At 41.4% G+C, this 22,292-nt stretch overlaps 1 protein-coding gene across 3 annotated transcripts in view; it reads left to right on the forward strand.

Annotated features, from left to right (window-relative positions):
• The window catches only part of LOC141275931 (uncharacterized), a 247,128-nt gene that overhangs the window by 177,452 nt on the left and 47,384 nt on the right, over positions 1 to 22,292 (forward strand). For all 3 annotated transcript variants that reach the window (XR_012324616.1, XR_012324615.1, XR_012324620.1), the window contains 2 exons: positions 9,430 to 9,669; positions 16,114 to 16,230. The gene's annotated coding sequence lies outside the window, so the exon portion shown is untranslated. The remainder of the gene's footprint in view (positions 1 to 9,429; positions 9,670 to 16,113; positions 16,231 to 22,292) is intronic.

Genomic DNA, 22,292 nt, shown 5'->3' on the forward strand with positions numbered 1-22,292 from the left:
GGTGCAAAGTTTCATTAGACATTATTGAAGCCTGAAACTGCTTCCTAGATAAGACAAGAAAGCAGGAGAATTCTTAGGACCCAAAACTGAGAGAAGGTCTTCTAATCTCTAGTATATCCCAGTTCCTCCTGAGTTCCTCGTTGCTCAAACCAAAGTCCAGATGCTGTCAGCTTCCCTGGCATGCATAGGGCATCTTTGCCTGTGCTCAATGCCTCAGTAGTCCAGCCTCCCAAAGACGCTGCGTGGCCAACCTATGAGGAGACCTTGTCTGTGTAGAGGTGTTCAGGGAGTCGAGGTTGGGAGTTGCTGGTGTTAAGGAGTATCATCAGTGACTATTAGTAAGGTTAGGTGTCACTGCTTTGATTAGTGCTAGGGCACCATCAGTTTTACCCAGATTGCTTTTGCAATGTCAACATGGTAACTCTACAGGCAGACATCAGCTAAATTAATCTTGCCAAGGAGTACTTTAGGGAGACAAATTTCATAGCTCCTAAGAATCTAAGTTCACACCATGGTGAGAAGAAGTCTGAGTGTAACCTGTATGATGTTAAAGCAGGAAAACCAATGCCGATTGGGATGGGGTAAGCTCAAGCAGCATGAACAAGGAGCCTAAAGAACCTTTTACCCAACACCCAAACTTGGATTCCTCCAGTTCAATACTCCCACTTGCTTTTCTGCTCCATTTCATTGATCTGTCATAAGAATTATAATTATGTAGTTATATTACATTATTGTTTCCTAATCTAATTATGGTTGTCAGCTCTAAACATGAAAGTAGCAGGAACAGACTTCAGAAACTCATACATTACTTTATTTACCCACAAAATAAATGGGACCAATTCATAAAGAGTCAAACTTGCTTTTCACAAGGATGTTGGATTTCAACCATTACCAAATGTTGTTGTGTAAAAGTCTCACTGAGAAATTAGATTTCACACCCTGGATCACTTGGTAATAGTAATAATAACAACAATACCTTATATGTGTAGCAAAGCCACTATACACCAGCCAATTTGGTCATCATCACAACTCAGTGATGATCTCAGTAATAGAGGTAAAATAGCTTATTATTAATCCCATTTTGCTGAAGGGAACACAGAAATTATGTGATTTGCCCACTGTCATCTATTTATTAAGTGACAGAAATGGGACCATAACATAGGTCATTGTCTAAAAGCTTTCAATCTTTTCTGTTCTGTGTTTATATGCATTTGACTCTATTAAATTATGTTGTTTTTATTTTCCCATTAGCTCAAGGGCAGCATCTTAGTAGAATATCTGGATTTAATATTCTTTCCACGAACTCTTTGGAGTCTGTTCATTTGAATAAAGGGTTTATGTCAACAGTTAACCCTTCAGACTGCCTTTCAGGAAAGCAAAGGCAAGACAGTATGGATCTGGAACTGACATTTATTAATAGCCAGGGAATAGAAATTACTTCGTATTTCTGGGAATGAGTCAACTGCAGTCAAGATAGACCACTGAAGCAACATTCATCTGTCTTTAAGTACCAGCCATTTCCAGAATCTAGAAAGGAAGAGTCAGTCACTGAGATTGTACGTTTATGTCATAACCTTGATCAGGCATCAACAGAATGGAGAAGGTTTAGGAAGTCCCGGATTCTAACATGTTTTCAGGGCCTGGCAAAGACCTGGAGACTGAGCATAGTAGGAAGACCAAGGGAAAATCAGTCTTCTAATTGAGAGAGTGGGTGGAGGGCAATGCAAGGATTCATAGGTAGGTCTATAAACAGGCCTTGTTCAAGGGAATAGGACAACAAGATGGGTGGCACAACAGGAAAATGGCTTAAGCCAAGATCTCTGTCTTGAGCCCCTTATATTCTATTAGGGAAGATATGACACAGCTAGCAGATGTTATAGCCAGGACTGCAACATAAGCAATCTAGCTTTAGAGTTCTCAGGCACTTAACGGCCCATGGCATAATTGGTAAGGGCATTAAGAGAAGTGTTAACTGAGTATTACACAGGAACAGAAAAGAGGGAGAGAGGCAGGCAGACGCCATTCTGCCTGGAGGGAACAAGGAAGGCTTCATAGAGCGTGCGTTTGAACTGGGCTTGGATACCGGGGAAAATTTTGATAGATGGAGAAGAGAATGTGAATGATGGAAAAACCCCACCTAAAATGGTTTAGGCAAAACAAAAATGGTTTTGGCTTACATGTTTGAAAAATCTAGGGATGGTTCTGGCTTTGAGCTCAGCTTGATCAGGGCTCTTTAATAGCATTGTAGGGGAGGAAAAGAAAACTTTTTTTTCTACCCTCCTATGTTCTCCAGCTGGAGCCCTGCAGATTTCACTGATGAAAGATTAACAAGAGAAAAACAAAGTTTATTAATATGTGCAGTGTGCATATACTTCGTGAAAAATTCTCAGTGATGAGTAACTCAAAGGGGTGATTAGAACTTGGGGCTTACATAGCATCTTAACAAAGAACAGTACATTTGTAGAGAAGTGACAAGACAATGGAAAGGTTTTAGGCTTCCAAGGGCAGCAAACTCTGGGAAGGTAAATATAGGAAAACTAATGGAGGAAGGTTTGTTTGTGTAGGTCCATCTCGGAGCCAACTTTCCATCTCTTCATGGCCATAAAACTTCCCCAGAAGAGGAGATTTACGGCAGTCTTCATTTCTCAGAAGTTCCTGCTTTTAGTCAGATAAGAGAAGCTCCAGGAAGGCTTCTTTTGGCATCTGTTGATTCTCATTTTCCTCCAGCTCAAAATAATCCTTATGGCAAAATGGCATACTTGGGGGTGGCATAGTTTTTCCCCCACAGCATTTCCAGGACCTGGTTTCTCACTCTGTCTTAGCTTTGCTTTTGGCCATGTTGGCCTCACCCTCAGCAGACCCCCTTCTCCTAGTAGCAAGATGGCTGTAGCAGACCGTCTCCTGGACGGGCAGACCGTCTCCAGGACTGCATTCTTAACCACTACACCAGACTTCCTCTTGTGTAAAGGAGCCTAGACTTTATCCACAGGAGAGAGAGTTTGGTGTGGAAATAATAAATAAATAAGTAAATAATAACATATATATTATAATAAATTATATATAAAATAAATAAATAAATAATCGATATGTTTCTGTACCCCAGTATTAGAGTATATGTATTCAATAGTCTGAATTTACCTTCATACTTGCTCTAGCCTCAAGCTACTTTGGCCTTACATGGGTATGGGGTTGGGTGGGGACTGAACCTATTTGACCAGGCATCAACCGACAAATGGTTTCCCAACTCAAAATGGTTCCAGAATTCCACCACCCCCTGCAAGAAGAAACACATTCAGAGCCATTCAGTGGGAAAACCAAAGGACCTGTCAATGAATTCTGGAGGTCCTCTAGTAGCAAGGCAGACCAAGTAATCAAGACTCAGGCAAATTTGCAGGCAAAACAATAGAACCAATTGCTTGAGAATTGAATTTGATGAGTTGAAGTTAGGCTTTGAGAATTTACATTTGTTGAGTTAAAACAAAAACAACAACCACCACCAAAGAAACCCTGTGCATGGCAGGATTCTGTAACTAGTTTCTCTTTGCTCATTTCATACACACTGATTATCTAATAAAGCCAGATTAGCCCACCCTAAAGATTTTTTAATGGCCCGAATTGTTTTTATCCAGTTGTGTGGTATTTTTTGTTTCATCTACAGAGAGGAGCACCAATCTACCAAAATTTTCTCATTCCACAAACAGGGAGCCACTTAAATGCACAAGGACTCTGCCAAGTGCCAAACACAGTTTCTGATCTCCAGTGGGCAAACCAAGGAGGAAGGAATGATTGGTCACTATGGAATCACAGCTGAGAGTAAGTACCGTGGCTTGTCCCCTTATAATATAAAGGGATAAGACTACGCCACCCCAAATATGCCACTTTGGCATAAGGATTATTTTGAGCTGAAGGCAACTGAGAAACAGACACAGAACAAAGCTCTCTAGCTTCCATCCTATTTGCCTAAAAGCAGGACATAAATTTCCCTTCATGAAGATGTCCTCCCTGCCCAACACTCTAGTACCAGGAAGGGTAGACTGATTCTTAGTCACTGGAGACAACTCTAGACCCTTAGCCCAGAGATGGCACTGAGAGGAATCTGCCTTACAAACCTTACAAAAATGAACAACCCTTATCTTCCATTAGCTTTCTCATGTATTTACCTTCCCATAATTTACTACTCCTGGAAGCTCAGATCCTTTTTCTTTTGTCATGTCTCCACATTTATCATTCTTTGTTAAAATGGTACATAAGCCTCCAGGTCTATCTGCCTCTTTGGAGTTTTCGCTTCATTTCTGTGAGACCTTCCCTATTGATATGAAATAAACCTTCTTCTCCTGATAATCTGTCTTATGTCAGTTTCTTTTTCAGGGCCTCAGCCACCAAACCTAAGAGGGTAGAGGAAAAGTTTTTGGTTTTCTCCCCAACCAATATCACATATTCAAAAAGTTTTGTTTATATCCTGAAAAGGTATATGCTCAGCTAATGTTGGTGGTTTCTTTATGCTCAAGAAATATAAAACATTGGAAGTCACAAATATCATCCTTGATTCATTTCTGGCTAATGCTACTCTTTCCTAAAAGTGGCCTCTAAGTTAGCTTCAGCAGCCTATAAAGCAAATTATCATGATCTCTTTCCTAACCTTTTTTCATATTTAACTTTTATTGGGAGCTTAGAGTGTGCTGAGCCACCAGTGTAAGCTAAGCACTTTCACTATCCCTATTTATTTATCCCAGATGAGGAAGACAAGATTCAGAGATGTGAAATAACTTCCTGTAGGTTACATGGCCTGCATGACTAATTATTTTGTTATACTACCTCCCTAGTGATGGAATAAAGATGGAAAGTAGAAGAAAACATAAGAAAGGAAGCAAAGGAAAAGAATCTATAGAAATGCTCTCATGTTGAACAATGCCTTGCATTTGGCCGGTACTTAAATATTTGCTGGATGAATGATTGACATGAAATAAAAAAATAAAATAAAAATAAAATTATATGAACAGCCAATGAGGCCAGTCTTCTCCTGGCCACAGCTCTTTAGCTATATCAATATTATCAGAAACGACCAACTGGTCATCCCACCCTGAACTTTGTAAATATTGATTTCCCATCCATTTACCTTTAAGGCATCTTCTATCAGGTAATCACATGAAATTGCTCTGTGTGTCACATTATGTTTACATCTTTCTCTTCCTCCTCACCCTGTATAATCTAGGTGATAGACCAGCTGGCTGAGTAGGTTAAAATCCTTTTCTGCTCCACTCTTAATGCAGCTCTGTGGTTTTGTTCTATAAGCAAGATTGGATAGAGTGTTTGTGAAAAAGCAGTGAAATCTCTTGGAACAAAATGTGATCGCTTTTGCAATCATTCTGCCCCAAAGCACATTTATAAGCCAGTAAGTTCCAGGTTGTTCCTTTCAAATTTTTGTTTCCATCAGCCAAGCACAGAGCTCTGGAAGATTAGATTATTTTAAAACAATTTGAATGTCATTTGCTAACACTATGTGCTAATTTCCCTGGGCCAAGCGTTTCGGGTTCATTCAGATTAAGGATTTCCATTAGCAGTTAAGTCAAGTCTCATGTCCTTGACCCTGTAATTAGGAGAGATGAGGCTGTGACCCTGGCCTTCATTTCTACATAGGTCAGAATTCAGTCTAATTGCCTGAGGAACCTCTATAAATGTTAATAGAGAACCCCAAAGTTACTTCCAGTTCTCTGAAGAGCAATTTCAAACAGTATATGGCTTTGTTTATGGCCCACAGACTTGCATCAGATACCCCTTGGATCACAAGTTGGCAAATAACATTCTATTCGGAAGTCTTGCAGTTTTAGAGAGCTGAGATAGAGAGGTCCTCCCAAGAGGTAATACGGTCACTCCTGAATGTCCTAAAAGTAGAGAAAGGTTGGTCATGTGGGCAGTGTCACCCTTAGAACTGGGCAACTCTGTCCAATGGCCTGGGCCCCACTCTGGTCTTCCTCTGGGCAAACCCCTCTCCACATAGTGAGGGCGTCCATGAAGCCAAGGAGGTGTGTCTGCCCTGAGGTCAGCCCTCAGCCCCAGAACATCCTCGCCAAATGGCCTGTAGCAAATGCCAGACTCTTCCTTGAGTCTGTTCTCCCAAAGATAGCCATTGCCATATCCACACCCCTGGGCTCCAGAAATGGCCAAGCAGTGGCTACTGGGTAGGCAGGGACAGGGACAGATCTTGGACTTGATGACTGGGGTGTCCCTATGGATGCTCACCTGGCCCCCCCAACTACCCCCCACCCCCCTGTTGTGATGGTTAGAGCTGTTGGTGGGAAGAAAAGTGGGGTAAGACAGGCTTGAGTCCTCCATTTGTACTTTTGCCCTGGGCTCTGCAAATGGCAGGAACAGGACTGTAGGGGGAGAGAGGAGTGAATTAGTTGGATCACCTCAAATTTGCAGGTTAATGAATCTGATTTTATACCATAACATGCTAGCTCTCTAGAAGTCAGGCTTATGCAAAACCCACCACTCGTGACGACCTAGAGGGTTGAGATAAGGAGGATGGGAGGGAGGCTCAAGAGGGAGGTGATGTGGGGATATATGTGTACTTACAGCTGATTCACTTTGTTGTACAACAGAAACTAACACACCATTGTAAAGCAATTATACTCCAATGAAGATATATTAAAAAAAACAAAACAAAACCCACCTCTAAAGCAAGTGGTGCACAAACCGATGGCCAGTTTTTTTGCAATGAGAACCAAAGTTGACAGGCCACCTGGGATGTTCATGCCATTTGATCAAGTATTCATTCCCTATAGGAAACTCTATACGGAAAGCCAGATTATAATCAAACGTGTTCTTATCAAATGTGGAGTCAGAGGAACAGGAGTCAAGAGCAAGGCCCGGGCTTCAGGTTAATATCCTCTGAGATCCATCTCCGGGTTTGGGGATACACCTGCTACGTGGCCCCAATTCTTATAATGCCAGCTTCTTAGCAGCTTCTCCTAAGAACAATGCTAAAGACTCACAATTTTTCTGTCTTTAGATCATCTGCAGACCACCCCGTTTGGTTTATGGACCACAAATCCTACCTTCGCATATATTAATTCCAACAATTAATCAAACATTTCTTTTCCTTTTAGACAAGATTTGAATGCACTTTTAGGCTTTGTTTTTCCCACTTGGAATTTATGCCTTTTAATGTGAAATTTTCATAAAGAAAATCTCAGTTGATGCTGTAGTGGACTAAATACCAGTAACAAGCCTGGAAGAAAGTGTAGGAGTCTCCCTTGGCCATGGGAAGACTAACAACTATATAAATCTTTTGAGAGTTATTTCCATCCCTAGCAAGGAGATGGGAAATTTTCAGTTTTTATTAAAACTACTTACCAGAATTTTTCTTGTCATGTCCTTGGCTTATAATCTGGAATAACTTGCATTGGTTATTGTAAATCATGTTTTCCTGTATCCTGGGTTTGAAAGCAAAAATGCAACAGAATTGGTCTTCAGGCTTTCCAATATCCCTTCCCTGCCAATGCCTCTATCCATTATTACGTTTTCTATTTCTCTAGCCAGAAAGAAACAGACATTCCGGAGTGGTTCTCATCCTCATAGACAGGAATACACATAAAGTCTGGCAAATATGTCACATGTTGTCTCCATCTCAGAGTTTAAAAGGTGTTCTGATGTCTGTGTTCAAGGTCTTATAAGAATCACAGAGAATTAAAAACCCAGAGCAGATCAATATGTGTGTGTATACGTGTGTGTGCACGTGTGTGCATGCATACATGCACACGTTTTGATCCCTTTGTTATATCTGGGGATGTGTGTACGTATGTGCATGCCTGTGTGTGGTTGCTCAGGCACTGATTCCCTTTGTGCTTGGTACTTCTAGGGATCTGTGATAGAGGCTGGAATATAAGTGCTGGCAGATGCTTGACTTTCCTCAACTAGTGATGAGAAAAGGAGGAGTAGGAAGACACAGTCAAAGGGGACCTGATGGTTAAACATGGGATGAGTGAGTCCAAGTTTTGTGAGCCAGATGATGTGTTTCTGAATGGAATCGATTTTCAGGCTGTCCAAATGTACATGGCATATTTATGAAGAGAACAGACAACCCCCACTTGATTCTAAAGCTGTCCCCTGACTCAGTGTCCACATTTACACTATGGTAAGATTTTATAGCTCGCAGCATCTAAAGAGCTCAGAAAACTCTTTCTAGACAGTTGCATGCTCAAGATTGCCTCCTCCCTTTATTTACATTGTCCTCTCTTCTTGCCTACTTACGAATCTTAGGCCATTGTGGGGCCTCACATCTTGCTGTTCAGGGAGGTTGGGCGGAAGCCAGAGGGAATCAATCTAGATGAATGTGCTGACAGAAGAGATGCTGGCAGTGGAGAGGTCTATCGACCACAAAACCCAGCAAATTCTGGTCATTGAAGGGGAAGAGAGTGTTTGATGAAAAATGTCCCAACAGCTGCAGAAAACTGAGCCCAGAAAACAACAACAGTAACAACATTTATGGAAAATATAATCATACTTCTAGGCTTGGCAATGAATGATATTTCCATGCAAAATAATGAAAACCCAGAATCTGACTTGCTATAAAACTTTGATATATTGCAGGATGGGATAGAAGGTAAGAGAGCTAGAATCCTCATACACTTTAATGTCTAAATTGATAAACGATAGCAGCGTGTGTGTATTATTTAGAAAAATGGACCCAGTTCAAGAATAAAGAGCTTAAAGAATAGAAAATAGTTGCCTTTGGAGTGTGAAATGTGTATGCGTGAGAGAAATGTAGCTCCAGCAGGAAGCTTACTAGTCCCATTCAACTTCTGAAATCACGTTCATGTGTTACTGTGATAAAACAACATTTAAAATAATTGAACTTTGTCCAATTCCATAAATCACAAATGCATTGGGAAGTCAGCATTACTAACTTCTCATTCCCTGTGTAAAGGCAAAGGACCACAGCATCTCCCAGCTTGCACACTCCACAATTTGGAGCCCCCTATGCCTTGCAATCCAAAAACACTGTAACTGGGACAGTGAATTCCCCTGGGCTAGAGTCTCTATGAAGGTCTGTTTTCAACATTCTTGGGTTTTCTGCACACACAGCCTTCATATACAGGAGATATTATTGGTTTGGTAGTTTTGTTGAAGGAATTATTTGCTAACATTGAAATAATTTGCAGTGAGACAAATATTGGCAGTAAGAGGCTGTTTTTAAAGGAACGTACCCTTCCAATTGCCACTGGTGACCATAAATTTACATTCTAAAGGAAGAGGAAAACAAAGTAGTGAAATAGCAACTCTTGGTTTGAAGAGAAGGGTAATAGCCCCTTGGGAGTTCACACAATTCTCTTGAATTCAGTTGCACTTCTTCGTTGTTTATTTGCACATACCTGGTTTCACAGAAGTAATAAAAGATTTTTATTTCTCTTTGTTCTTATCTTTTAGTTACACACCAGAGGCCTTACCTGAAACTTGAACACTGGGGAGAGGCTGTTCCAAACAAAACTACCAAAGCTCAGAGCCAGAGATGCCCTGGTGACAAAGGCTTTTAAATCCAGTCGAAACGGAGAACTGCATAAAGCAGCAGAAGGGTCAGCTGCAAGGGGTGCCCTGCCTCTCAGCACAGGGTAACCAGATTCCCTGCAGTACTTGGGGAGAGACACCAGGAGCACTACCTTCAGCCAGGTAAACGATGCCAATTCTAAACCCAACAATCTCTGGGTGGGGTTGGAAAGTTATTCCTGGAGCGAACAATACCAGGCACTGGGCTTGAGCACTCCCAACCTGCATGCCAGGCACCCCATCTGCCAGCTCTGTAGCGCCTATGGCTCAGCTCCAGGCCCCCTGCCTTTCAGTCCACGCTCCCAGGCTCCTCTGTCTCAAGAAGATAAATGGGGACAGAAGATACAGTTTGGTGGCTACTGCTGTCACTGCTGCCTGTGGAACTGTTTGAAATATCAAGGAACCATTACAAACCCAGAGTGGCAGCGAGTGTGTTGAACATACACTCATCATAATGGACTAGAAATCAAAGGGTCTGTGTTCAGTTATCAGCTCTACTACTTCCCAACTTATAACATTAGTCTAGTTACCAACTAGTAAATGTCCGCTACAAAGCAAAAGCTCCATAATTGTTTGTTAATAAATGTTGAAGTCACTTAAGCTTTTTGGGCCTCTTCTGCTCTATCGTAAAAATAAGGAGGTTGGTATATTGGTAATAATGATGCCTACTGTTATTTACGGAGCAATTACTGTGTGCTGGGCACTGTTGTGAATTAATTAAATCCTTTAGTTGTCAAAAAAACCATATCTCCTTTTAACATACAAGGAAATCAAAGCACAGAGAGGCTAAGTAACTGGTCCACATTTATTCATTTGGTAAGAGGCAGAAGCAAGATTCAAAACTTCAAAGCCCATGTGCTTTAAAAAAAAAAAAAAAGCCCATGTGCTTACCCACTTTGCTTTTGTCAGCTTCTAGCTTATATTATTATTATTCTCATTTTGTCAATTGTTATCATCAATGGGAAGATGTTTAATCTCTTCTTGCAATTCTATGTATATGCCTGTTATTACTTCTCCTCCATGTACCCATCAATACTTGATCCTCCAAACAACGCTGAAAAGCCTATTTATAATCCAAATATGAGAAATCAGGAATTTTGTACCTACCTGTGGATACAGTATAAAGTGAACAGGGATAGCAAGTATGTTGGATGACAGAATTGCCAACCAAAACATGCTAACAGGCAACATAAAGGAGCAGATCTAACAGGATACAAGGACTGGGATTATACATAGCTGTGTGTGTACTGCTCAACCAGCTCTCTGAAATGGGGAGATTTGATCTGTAACTTCCCTAAGCAACCTTACGGGCCAAGAGCTGAGGTATGCAGAGGAGCCCCAGTCATGTGGGAAGAAAAGCACAGGACTTGGCTTTCGATGATTGAATGGCTGTACAACCCTGGGCAAGTCTGTTTACCTCATTGAACCTGCCTCCACTTCTGTAAAATGGGGATGTGTCAAGTACCTCACAGGCTTGTCATGAGGATTGAATGGGATGACAAGGAGAATACGTGGCAAACTTTAAAGACTTGCTACTCAAAGTGGTGCCACAGACCGGCAGCTTCAGCATCACTCAGGAGTTCGTTAGAAAGGCAGATCTCAGGCCCTGACCCCAGATCTACTGAGTCAGAATCTGTACTTCAACAGGCTCCCCAGGTTAGTCATAAGCACATTAAATTTGAGAAGCTCTGCTCTAAGGCACCAAATAAATGTAGCCTGTTGCAATTTGGGGCTCTGTTTTCCTTACATATACCACCAATGAGATATAATACGGCCACATTTCAAGGACTGGGTCTTCTCAAAGGCTTCTACATCCTCCTTTCCTGGGCCCTGATGAGTGTGCCCAGTGTGGGGCTACAGTTGCCACCCATATGACCAAGCAGGTTATTCCTAGAGAGCAGTTCCATCTGCTCAGGAAAGGACCACCTGAGAGAGGCATTGCCTTGTAAAATCCTTGGCCATTTTTGAGTTAGGAGAACCAATAAAATGCAAACCCACATATTCATAACTGTCTCAGCCCTGGGAAAGGTTGTTAAATATGAGACTGAAGGGGAGTAGTAGAAGTGGGTGCTAATCTTTCCTGCTCAGAGGCCCTGAGAGCAGCAGCTAAAGGAAGCAGCTCAGAGTGGGAGGGCTTCTTGTCATAAATTTGTCTTTTATTAGATCCCTGTTGTGTATGAGAGACATGTAACAGGGTTGAACATGTTAAACTGGGTTGAAAACTCTATCAGCCCCCTACCTGTTAAGAGATCTTTAATTGTGAAACTGCTACGACACCAGGGGTTGGATAGATAGAATGTAAGGACTCTCTGATGTTTGACTAGTTAGGGGGTTCAGGATATGCTACCCCAAAACACAGCACTTCGGGATATTGAATATTTTAAGCTGAAGGAGTCTGAGAAAAGAGGACTTCTCCCCACTCCGCCACTGTCCTTCTTTCTCCTCTGAAACACTGGCACAAGAACCCCATGTGAGAGGCGCTCTCCCTACACCCTAAGGAAAGGAGCGTCCTTATCTCAGAAAACAAAGTGACACCACCAGAAGAATCTGAACAAACAGGTCTCACTAAGTTTCCCCCAGTTTACTACAATTACCTCATGTTCTTTGACCTAAAATATTTCTCTTCAACTGTTCACTCTTCATCAAACCCAGCATAAAAATACTCAGGTTTAACTATTTCTTCAGGACATTTCCTTATGAAGGCTCCCATATCATGTAAAATGTATACTAAATACATTTGTATGCTTTTCTCCTCTTTACCTGTCTTTGTCGGTTTAATTTTCAGACTCGGCCAGGGACCCTAAAAGCGTCAAGAAAAACTTTTTTTCCTCCCTTGCACTAGCTTAACTCCATTTTATATGTATAGATGCACACAGGCATCACTGTTACTTCTTTAATCATCACTGTTATCATTCTTCTCCATCTTCCATTTCCCTGGTCAAAGATTAACCAAGTGAGCACACAAATTTTAATATATATAATCTGTCAAAAATGTCATAATGGAAGTGGAATGATTCCACTTGTAAATCACTACTGACAAATTTTTTTTTTTTTTGCATTTCAAAAGTGCAAAATTTAGATGTCCTAAATTTGGTTTAAGAAACAGTCTTTTCCAGAAAGTCTATGACTAAGACATGAATGACAAACTAAAATGCATTAATGAAGTATTAGTGCACAGACTTAAATAATTGTGCATTGTTCTAAAACTTCAAAGGCTGGAGATCTCTGCTGAATAGAAGTGGATCAGGAGAGGGAAAAATCTCCCAATTGGAGAAAGTCTCAACTGGAGAATATCCCAGTTGGGATTATGTGCTCCTCAGGAGTTATACAATTCCAAATTGTTTGTTTTAGCTCTTACCACAAAAGAAAATGGAAACTAGCACATTGGCAGGGCCAGTGGCACCCTCTCCTTGAGCAGCGATTATCTGGTGTAAGGCATGGAGAGTTGCTTGGGAGGACTTGGCTATCGAGATCCTCCCGGGCCCAGAACATGGGAGAGCTGTGTGTCTTCCGGGACACATTTGCACTTCCAAAAAGCTTCTACATGAGTTGATTTTACTCTACCTCAGAGGTAGGATTATATATATATAGCACTATTCAATAACAGACTTCTGAAAGTCTGTCAGAAGGTGCCCATACATTCGCATATATTTATTTACATTCTGTTCTGAAATCTACATTCACCTACGATTCAAGCATCTCTGGCCATGGAGTGAGTGCCCAGGGTCTTTTAAATGAGACACAAAGGGGCTCATCCCAGGGAAAGCAAGTAGAGATCCACAAGTTTGGTTCTAGGACAAAAAGTAGTCTCCTAGGAAGTGTTTTTAATAAAGTCCATCTTTCAGATCATCCCCTGAGCCATGTGATTCAATCAAGGCTGAGTTCTCAGAAGAGGAGACTGCCCAAAAAAAGCTACCTCAGCACAGGTTCTATGGAAGACACGCAGTCCGGTGGCAGTGGTGGCAGACAGAGCTCTCAACACAGGCTTGGCAGAGGCTGTTGAGGTGCAGACACTGATGGCCAGTAACAGCAGAACCTTCAGTGGCCGTCTGTGGTATCAGTAGGCGAGCCATTAAATTTGGCAGTGGTAGTGACCAAGATAACTCACCAAGGTACCACAAAAGAGAAAAGGAGAATGGCAGCTGTCACATCACAACTAAGGATGACCACTTTGCATGAATGGCATACCCTCAGGGACTCTGAGAACTATTTAAGATTGAATTTAAGAGGGGTGAGATTGGGGGTGTGGGGTGAGTCCTGCACAGCAGGTCACATCAGAGACAAAGAAATACAATGAACTTTTTGCTTCCCTCTCCCCAGCCCAAGACTGGTGGGATATGGGAAACAAAGGACAGGATAGTCCAAGTTTGTGGAAGAATGAGCTATAAATCCGAGATTCAGCCATCCGTGCTCACAGAAGGCCCAAATGGGGAACTTTTAACAAAATACTATTATTTTGTTAAAATAATACAAAATACAACTATTCCGTTGGCAGCATTTACTACTCAAACTTATAAAGTTTTTTGTCAGATTCGATTTTATTTTTGATTCTCTCTTCTCCTCCGGACAGATTGGCATTGCTGATCTGCAGTAAAATATTATATGCCAATTTTAGCACAATTAAAAAATGATAATAAAATAATAAATAAAATGCATCGTATGAAAAATGATAGTACTATAATACTGTCACTTGAAGAAAAAAATCAGATTTTCAGCCACCTCAACTACTGCCAAAACCGCCGCAGCGGCTGATAAGCTACATGGATGCCAGGAGCACAGGGTCCACCATTCTCCAACTGTGTTTTCTGTTGAACTTTTCCTAATAGAATTCTCATTCATGCTCACTTCTTCATTAATGGATAACAGTGCATTCTTCAGGATCCATAGTTACGTTAAATGGGGGATGAGAATCATTTCTATCTGTCAGAAATATGGGGATCAAATGAGACAAAGAGGTTTAACTGAAGATATAATTTCCTTCCCTTCCACATTCCCTACTTAGAGAATCTATCCACCACTACCTCCAGCCTAAAAGGGGCAGCCCTACATGCCACACGACCCTCTTACCTGGCCTCAGCTGATTAGATGCCAGTGGACAGCTGAGCCAGGCTGGACCAGTCAGAGTCTCTTTCACAGGAATTTGAAATTTGAGAGACTGAGTCATTTAGCCCTGGAGAGCCAAGTTGGAAGTTGATGGAGACTTGGGGCCTGAGATTATATTTAGGAGTAGCTCTAATGGGTGCAAGCAAATGAGTGGACAGAGAAGCTGGCCTGTAGAAAAAAGAATGAAGCGGCCTTTCAGAGAGAAACAGGCAAGATGCTGTGTGTTTCCCAAAAGAGGAGAGATGGTGGGAGAAACTTCTAGTAACTCTCTAGTCCCCATAAAGCTCAGCTCAAATTTACTTCCTACATTTGGTGTGTAATTCTTCTATATTCTAATACAATAAACCCACTGGTATAGTTTTAGTTTAGCTCCTTTAAGTTTTTGTTGCTTGCAAAAAAAAGGAGAGAAATAATTGTAAGATTGTAACATGGAAAGCACCATACAAATATGAGATTAATTTTGTCTTTGATTGTCACCTAGGACATAGCAGCCATTAGGGAAAGGAGGAATGGATAGGCAGCCTGGCCTTCCAGGCAAGAGCAGCTCCAGGTACCACCTTCTAAACCCTGAAAGTGACCAACACACTCATAAATAAGGTATCAGGATCTGGAGTCATCTTGATTAGGGCTGAGATTCATCACAATTCTTTTGGCTATGTGGCAGAATCCAAATTTAATCTACTAAAGCAAAGTGGAAGTGTGTTAGACCACCTAAGTGCTACATCCATGGAAGGGGGCAGAGGGAAGGGGAGCAGATATCAGGCTTGGAAATCTGTCCTCCTATCTCAGCTCCACTTTCCTTTGTGTTAGCTTCATTCTCAGGCGAGCAATCCACCATGATGCTGGGAGGCCCCAGCGGCTCCGGGCTTACTCCTACCAGCTTAACAACTCCCATGGAGAATACCTCTTTGCTTAGAGTTCCAGTCAGACTCCCAGGGATGGTTCCGATGGGCCTGATTTGGGTCACATGCTTACCACTAAACCAGTCACGGTTGCCAAGGGAATGCAATATTTTCTTTGCTCAGGCTTGGGTTCTTCTCTCGAGTGAGGGAATGGTGTCAACCTCACCTGATTCACAGGGACTGAAAGCTGGGCAAGGTAATTGCAAAAAGAAAATCAGTGGGTGCTACAACCAAAATAAGGAGGAAGGCATTCCAGGAGATACCATGAGCATGAGCACCTGAGACTTAAAAATGAGAAGTAAGCTTTCTTTAGGAAGGAAAACCGCTTTATTTTAAAATGGGCAGAGTGACCAAAAGACTTGGGCATTTGTTACATACGGCTGGCCCTTGCCCACTGCACAAATGTTTATCATGCCTCTACCACAGAGAGAGCGCAAGCGGTACCTGTGGATGAGTCAGTCCCTGTCCTGAGGCTCAGCCTCCTTCCTCCTCATCCAAAGTCTCATCGCCAGTTCCCTGAGTCATCCCGTGCCCCACCCAACTTGTTTTGCCTTTCCCACAGTTTCCTTGAATCTTCTGGGACAGATGACCAGCTCTTGGAGCCGAAGAAGAGAAGGGGTGTCTTTCAGAAAGAGGAGTGGCTCTCCCGTAAGCAAAGCTAGCAGAAGAGCTGGCTCAGGTGGGTGGAGGCGTTAATTATTCACTTCGCAGTTCCTGGTGCATTTAAAAGCAGCTTCTTTCGTAGAAAAAATTGATTCCTATGTAACTGCTACCTTTTTCCATTGCTCTGTTTAAACACACACACACACACACACACACACACACACACACACACACACGCACACACACACACACACACACACACACACACACACGATACTTATCATCCTTTTAAATCCAAATAGGTCAGATATCTCTTCCTGCTTGAAGCCTCTCCTTTTCCTCCCTTAAATCCACTTTCTCATTTACCTGAGAGGCAGGATGTATCACCCCTTCCCTGTACTCTTACAGCACAATGTCAATGTCACAGTTACAGTGCTTTTCATATTGTGTGATGGCTGTCTGGCTAGTCCACCAGATAGTGGATGCCTCAGAAAGGTCAGGAAGGATGCCAGGCTTCTCTTGTGCCTCAGCACTGTACTCAGAGTCTGGCAATAGAAAGTCCTCGACAGATGTTAAAGTGAGTGAGAGAGTGAGAGTGAAAATGAGCAAACTGTTACAGAGCTCGGGGGTTGAATATGTAGAAGATCATCTATAGTGGAGTGTTTTCTTAGAGGTAAATGGCCCTCCGTGAAGTGACTAAGAACCTTTTTCTTCTTAACATAATCTTGAGTAGCTTCTCTACGGTAGATAATTCCAGAGACTGCTCCTAAGAGCCAAGAATACCTACACTAAAAGGAAATGTTTTTCCATAATTGTATAGGATGAGACGCTTGAGATCTTACAACTCACTTCAGGGGAAGACTACAGCAGTTTAATTACTGTCATAATTCATTCAGTGTTTGGATACAGTATGAAACACTCATTAAAGACTTTACAATTAATATGCAATTAATTTAGAAACTTACATAGTTGTGCTGTACAGAATAAAATGCAGAAGTATAAATATAAATGATGAATAATAAGCCATAATGGACTATTAGGGTCTGGAATCCTCTAACAGACAATAGACCATTTGACTTTCTAGTTTCTATTGCAAGTCATTTGCGGATGTTTTAGATGTGCTGGGAGAAGAAAATAATAACACTCTGTTATTCCAAATAATAGCAAAAAATATCACGATGAAAGAGTGGGAGGAATTCAAATCTGTTTCAGTATGTCATCTTGCCATACTCCCTGGTGAATGAGAGGCAATGTTTCTATTTACTCACCTTTCATTTAACAAATGTTGATTGAGCATCTGTTGTGCGCTACATGTTTTCCAGTTGAAGAAGATGGTGGATGGAAATGTAAGTAACTTACTCTAAGTACGATGGACTGAAGCTCATTAAAGGAAGTGAGAATTTCTAACTTGTAACTTACTCTTTCAAAATAATGTCTTCCCAGGGACCATCGTTAATGATTCTTGTACTTGTACACTTTCCACTTTACAAAGAGGTTTTACATAAATATCTCACGTAGGGTCCACAGTAATCCTTAGTGTAGGCAGGACTATTATGGATCCAATTTTGCAACTGGGGAAGTGAAGTAAAGTATCCAAGATGACACCAATGGCGAGTTACTGAGCCAGGACCAGGACCAAGTTTCCTGGCTCTGAGTCTAGTTCTTTTCTCAGTTATTCTGCATTTCAACAGGAGGTCAGACTGATGCAGCTAAAAATGGCTTGAGAATTCAACTCTGGCAAAGACACGTTATCAAGAGTCTTTCTAAAATGTGATCTTGTTTATATTTGTGTGGGGCCATGAAGAAATTGAAGGATTGAGATTGTGATCTTTGGCATCCATCCCTTCCTCCAATAATACATCCTAAGAATTGACAAAGACCTTCTCCATTCACAGAATCCAGCCAAGAAAAGAGGGAGCTGTATATGGAACACTGTTGGTAAACTGGAGGTTTCTGAAGCTGTGCTTCTGCAAGCTTTAAAAAACCACTCATCAAAAATGCACTAGATTTTAAATCCTTGGATGCTTCTTAAGAGCTCAACTGGCTCTTTAGTATAAGACACAAAAATCAATCACATATGTCCTTGAAGAAATGAAAACCAAAACACTTTTAGCTTTGCCAAGTGAAGTTTTTCCTAAAGTGTTCCTCAGAGTGAGGTTGATATTTAGCATTCTTAAGTGAGCTGTTAAGCCCTGGTGCAATATAAATAGATGTAACTTAGTGGCTGGTGACAGGAGATTCCCCTCATGTCTGTCCCTCTGCCCTCTATTCTGTATTATGACTAAATGGACTCTAATAAATCCTATCAGCTCACAGGGCCTGGTAAGTGTATCACTTACCAGAGCCATTAACATGTTAGTGCCTTTTTGGTGGGTCATTATCTGTGTTGGTGGTCTTTTGCAAACTTCAAAGAGTTGTGAAGAAAGGAAAAAATTTCCAAAGGGTAGAGTGATGGAATGATATTGACTGAATTGTCTCACTGTTGAATTCATATGCTTGTTACTGAACCAAACTTGGGTCCATTCACCTGACGTTGAAGCAAAGCCAATCTACTGACAACAGTTGTGGTGAAGGAAAGTACAGCATTTATTGCAGGGTTTATCTCCAATCAAGGAGAATTGGGCAACTTATGCTCAAAGATCCAAACTCCCCAATGAATTTTTAGAGAAGGGTGTTTAAAGACAGTGTGAGGGAGAGGGTTGCAGGGTGCTTGATCGGCTTGTGCGCAATTCTCTGATTGGTTGATGATGAGGTAACAGGGTGATATTTCGGGAATCTCAACCATCAACCTTCTAGTTCCAACCAGTCTGGGGTTTACGTGCTGGTGGTCAGCGTGCAATTAACTTCTTCCCCCTGATGGGGGTTTTAGTATCTGCAAAGCAATTCAAGAATATGGCTCAGGATATTATCAATAGCCCTTGAGGAGAAACTAAAGGTCCTTGACTTTGTTTTATGGCTAAACTATTATTTTTGTCTGCTTGACTGTTTTCCTTTGTTTCTTCATTTTCTCACTTCTCTGATTAAATTTGCTCTTTGGAACTCGGAGAAGGCCTAGGAGGCTAAAGCTTTTCTATAAACAAGAGGTGAGGGCTAAGGGGGTGGTCTGTTCCTGGAAAGGCCCCTTCGGCGTTCTGCTCGGTTTGTTTGTTTTTTGTTTTTTGTGGTACGGGATCTTCCCAGACTGGGGCACAAACCCATGTCCCCTGCGCCACCAGGGAAGCCCTTCTGCTCAGTTTTATGTTGAAGTCTAATCCCCAATGTGATGGTATCTGGAGATCTGATTTGGGGAAGGTAATTAGGTTTAGACAAGGTCATGAAGATAGGGCCCTCATGATGGAATTAATGCCCTTGTAAAAAGAGAGACCAAAGAACTTGATTTCTCTCTCTCTCTCTCCCTCCCTACTTATGCATGCATTAAGGACAGATCATGTGAGGACACAGTGAGAAGGTGGCTGTCTCAGCTCAAGAATACAGCCCTTTCCAGACACTGAGCCTGCTGGCAGCTTGATCTTAGACTTTCCAGTCTCCAGAACAGTGAGAAATAAATTCCTGTTGTTTAAGCCACCCAAGCTTCAATTTTGTATGACAGCCCACGCTGAATAAGATATGTATATAGTGGAAGTGGATTAATTTAACACCAGAAAATCTGGCTCACCTCTTATCCTTGCTTAACCTATTTCTGCCTCAGTCTCCTTATCTGTAGAGTGGGGAACTGTGAGTAACTCCCCTCATTCCCAACATCACAAGGTTCTTGTGAGAATCCAGTAAGAGGAGGTTTGTAAACTGCCAACAGAATTCCTTTGTTGCTCTCCTCTTGAGGATCTTTAGTTTCACGACTCAAATAACGTGTTGTTGGGAATCTGCGACTAAAGTTGAAATTGAAAAATTGTGTAGGAAAAATAAATAAAAATGAAAATGGAAGAAGAGGTAGGTTAAGAGCTCTACAAAATGTTTCTAGTTTTAAATGCTGGAGGTCTGAACCCATACATGCTAATTGTTTTAAGTGAATTTTTATGGTGTGGTAGTTTAAAAAAAAAATCTGACAGAGCTTGAGTTCCTATATTAGAACTCAAGAAAAATCGTTGTAATCTTACTTGTTATGTGTTATTGTATATTTTATAGTATTTATATTTTATATCATATAGTATTCTTTATGGTATTTGGAAGCTAATTAAATTAATGCGCAGAATTGAAGTCATGTTATCACAAATGACACCTTGTGGCAGCATGTGATATTTCAGCCCAGCTGTTATGGACTTCATTTCTTACTTTTTTTAAATAATTTTTTTATTTTAGAACAAATTTAGATTTATTTTGAAAAATTATGAAGCTGGTACACAGAGTTCCCATAAACCCCACAGCTAGTTTCCCCCATTATTAACATCTTAACGTTAGTATGGTATATCTGTCACAGAAAATGAACCAATATTGATACTGTACATTATTATTAAGTCCACACTTTATTCAAATTGCTTAGTTTGTATCTAATCTCCTTTTTTGGTTCCAGGGTGCCCTCTAGAACACCACATTTAGTTACCATGTCTTTTTAAGCTCCTCTTGGGAATTCCTTGGCGGTCCAGTGGTTAGGACTCTGCACTTTCACTGCTGTGGGCCCAGGTTCAATCCCTGGTCCAGGAACTAAGATCCCGCAAGCCACGCGGCACAGCCAAAATTTTTAAAAAACATAAAAAAGCTCCTCTTGGCTGTGACCATTTCCCAGACTTCCTTTGTTTTTGGTAACCTCCAGAATTTTGAGTAGTGCTGGCCAGGTATTTTGTAGAATGCCTCTTGTCTGGGATTGGTCTGATGTTCTGCTCATGATTAGACTGGAGTTATGGGCTTTTGAGAGGAATACTCTTATAGACATTTTAATCCTGTGAATTTGGGAATACTCCAGTAGAAATTCAGAAAATTCTCTGGCACAAGGAAAAATTTTTTGGCCTGAAGCAGCCCGGTCCACAGTGGACGTCTAACAACTGGAGAAGTGCTGTAAATACAAAAAGAAACTTGCAGCAAAGTCTATTCTAGTCCTAACTGATTCCAAGAAGCCACAGATTGCCACAGGTCTGTTCACTATCTTAAATCCTTTCGTTCTGAAGTCTTTCAACACATCTCCTGTAATAAGTTTTCTGTGGGGAAAAGACTTTCAGTTTTTTATGGATTAGTGGGGAAACTATTCATTTTACAGAAATCTCCTTATAGGCAACATTACTCAACTAGATATCTGAAACCCCCATATTATCCTGAACATATGTGAGTGAATAAGAACATGGGATTTATGTGCCGAAAGGAACTCCTGTAACTTGGCTACTGACTAGTATTTAACAGCAGAAGAGTCTAATTAATTATGTAATACACATGCATATGCTCTATCTGCAGTTTGGTTTTTACAGTTGATGGAATGCCTCTGTGTGTGAGTGTTCAGTTACTCAGTCCCTTTATTATCCCACTGTAATCTTTATAACTATTCTGTTCTGTATAACAATAACAGCTTATATTTATTTAGAGCCTATCTGAGCTTTACGTATTTTATCTCATTTAATCCTATCTATTGCAGATACTCACTATCCTCTTCTATAAATGAGGAAATTGAGGCTTAGAGAAGTTAAGTAACTCACTCAAGGATACACAAAGTCTGGATTCAGGACCAAGGCAAGGACTGTTTGGCTCCAAAATCTCAGGTCCTACTGGGTTAAACTACCTTTGTGTCCCTAAGTTATTTCGAAATGCCTTTTGTGTCAGTAAGGAACGTGTCTTTTCTTAATAGCTCTTGTAATTTCCATCCATGTGGCACGTGTTTAATCCCATTTGAAAATAAGCAAATGGGGACTTATTCCTACTGATTACCACTGTCATGGGCGAAAAAATATCCATCCGCCTCATCCTACTTGACTCATAGGCTAAACACGGTTCTGGGACCCAATTCCACTGTATGGAGGAGTCTCACCCGCACAGCACCAGACCATTCTCAGACACTAGTGAGGTGTCCAGCAACTCAGCTCGGTTCTCGTACTGTCTCTCGGGGCACAGCTGCAGATTCCACCGGCCGAGGGCTCAGTCCTACAGGACGCCCCACCCCCACCCCCCCCCTCCTGCCCACTTAAGATGCCAGTTGCAAGCCCAGGTTATCATGTTTGC

Source organism: Tursiops truncatus, chromosome 11, assembly GCF_011762595.2.
Source record: "Tursiops truncatus isolate mTurTru1 chromosome 11, mTurTru1.mat.Y, whole genome shotgun sequence".
Lineage (NCBI taxonomy): Eukaryota > Metazoa > Chordata > Mammalia > Artiodactyla > Delphinidae > Tursiops > Tursiops truncatus.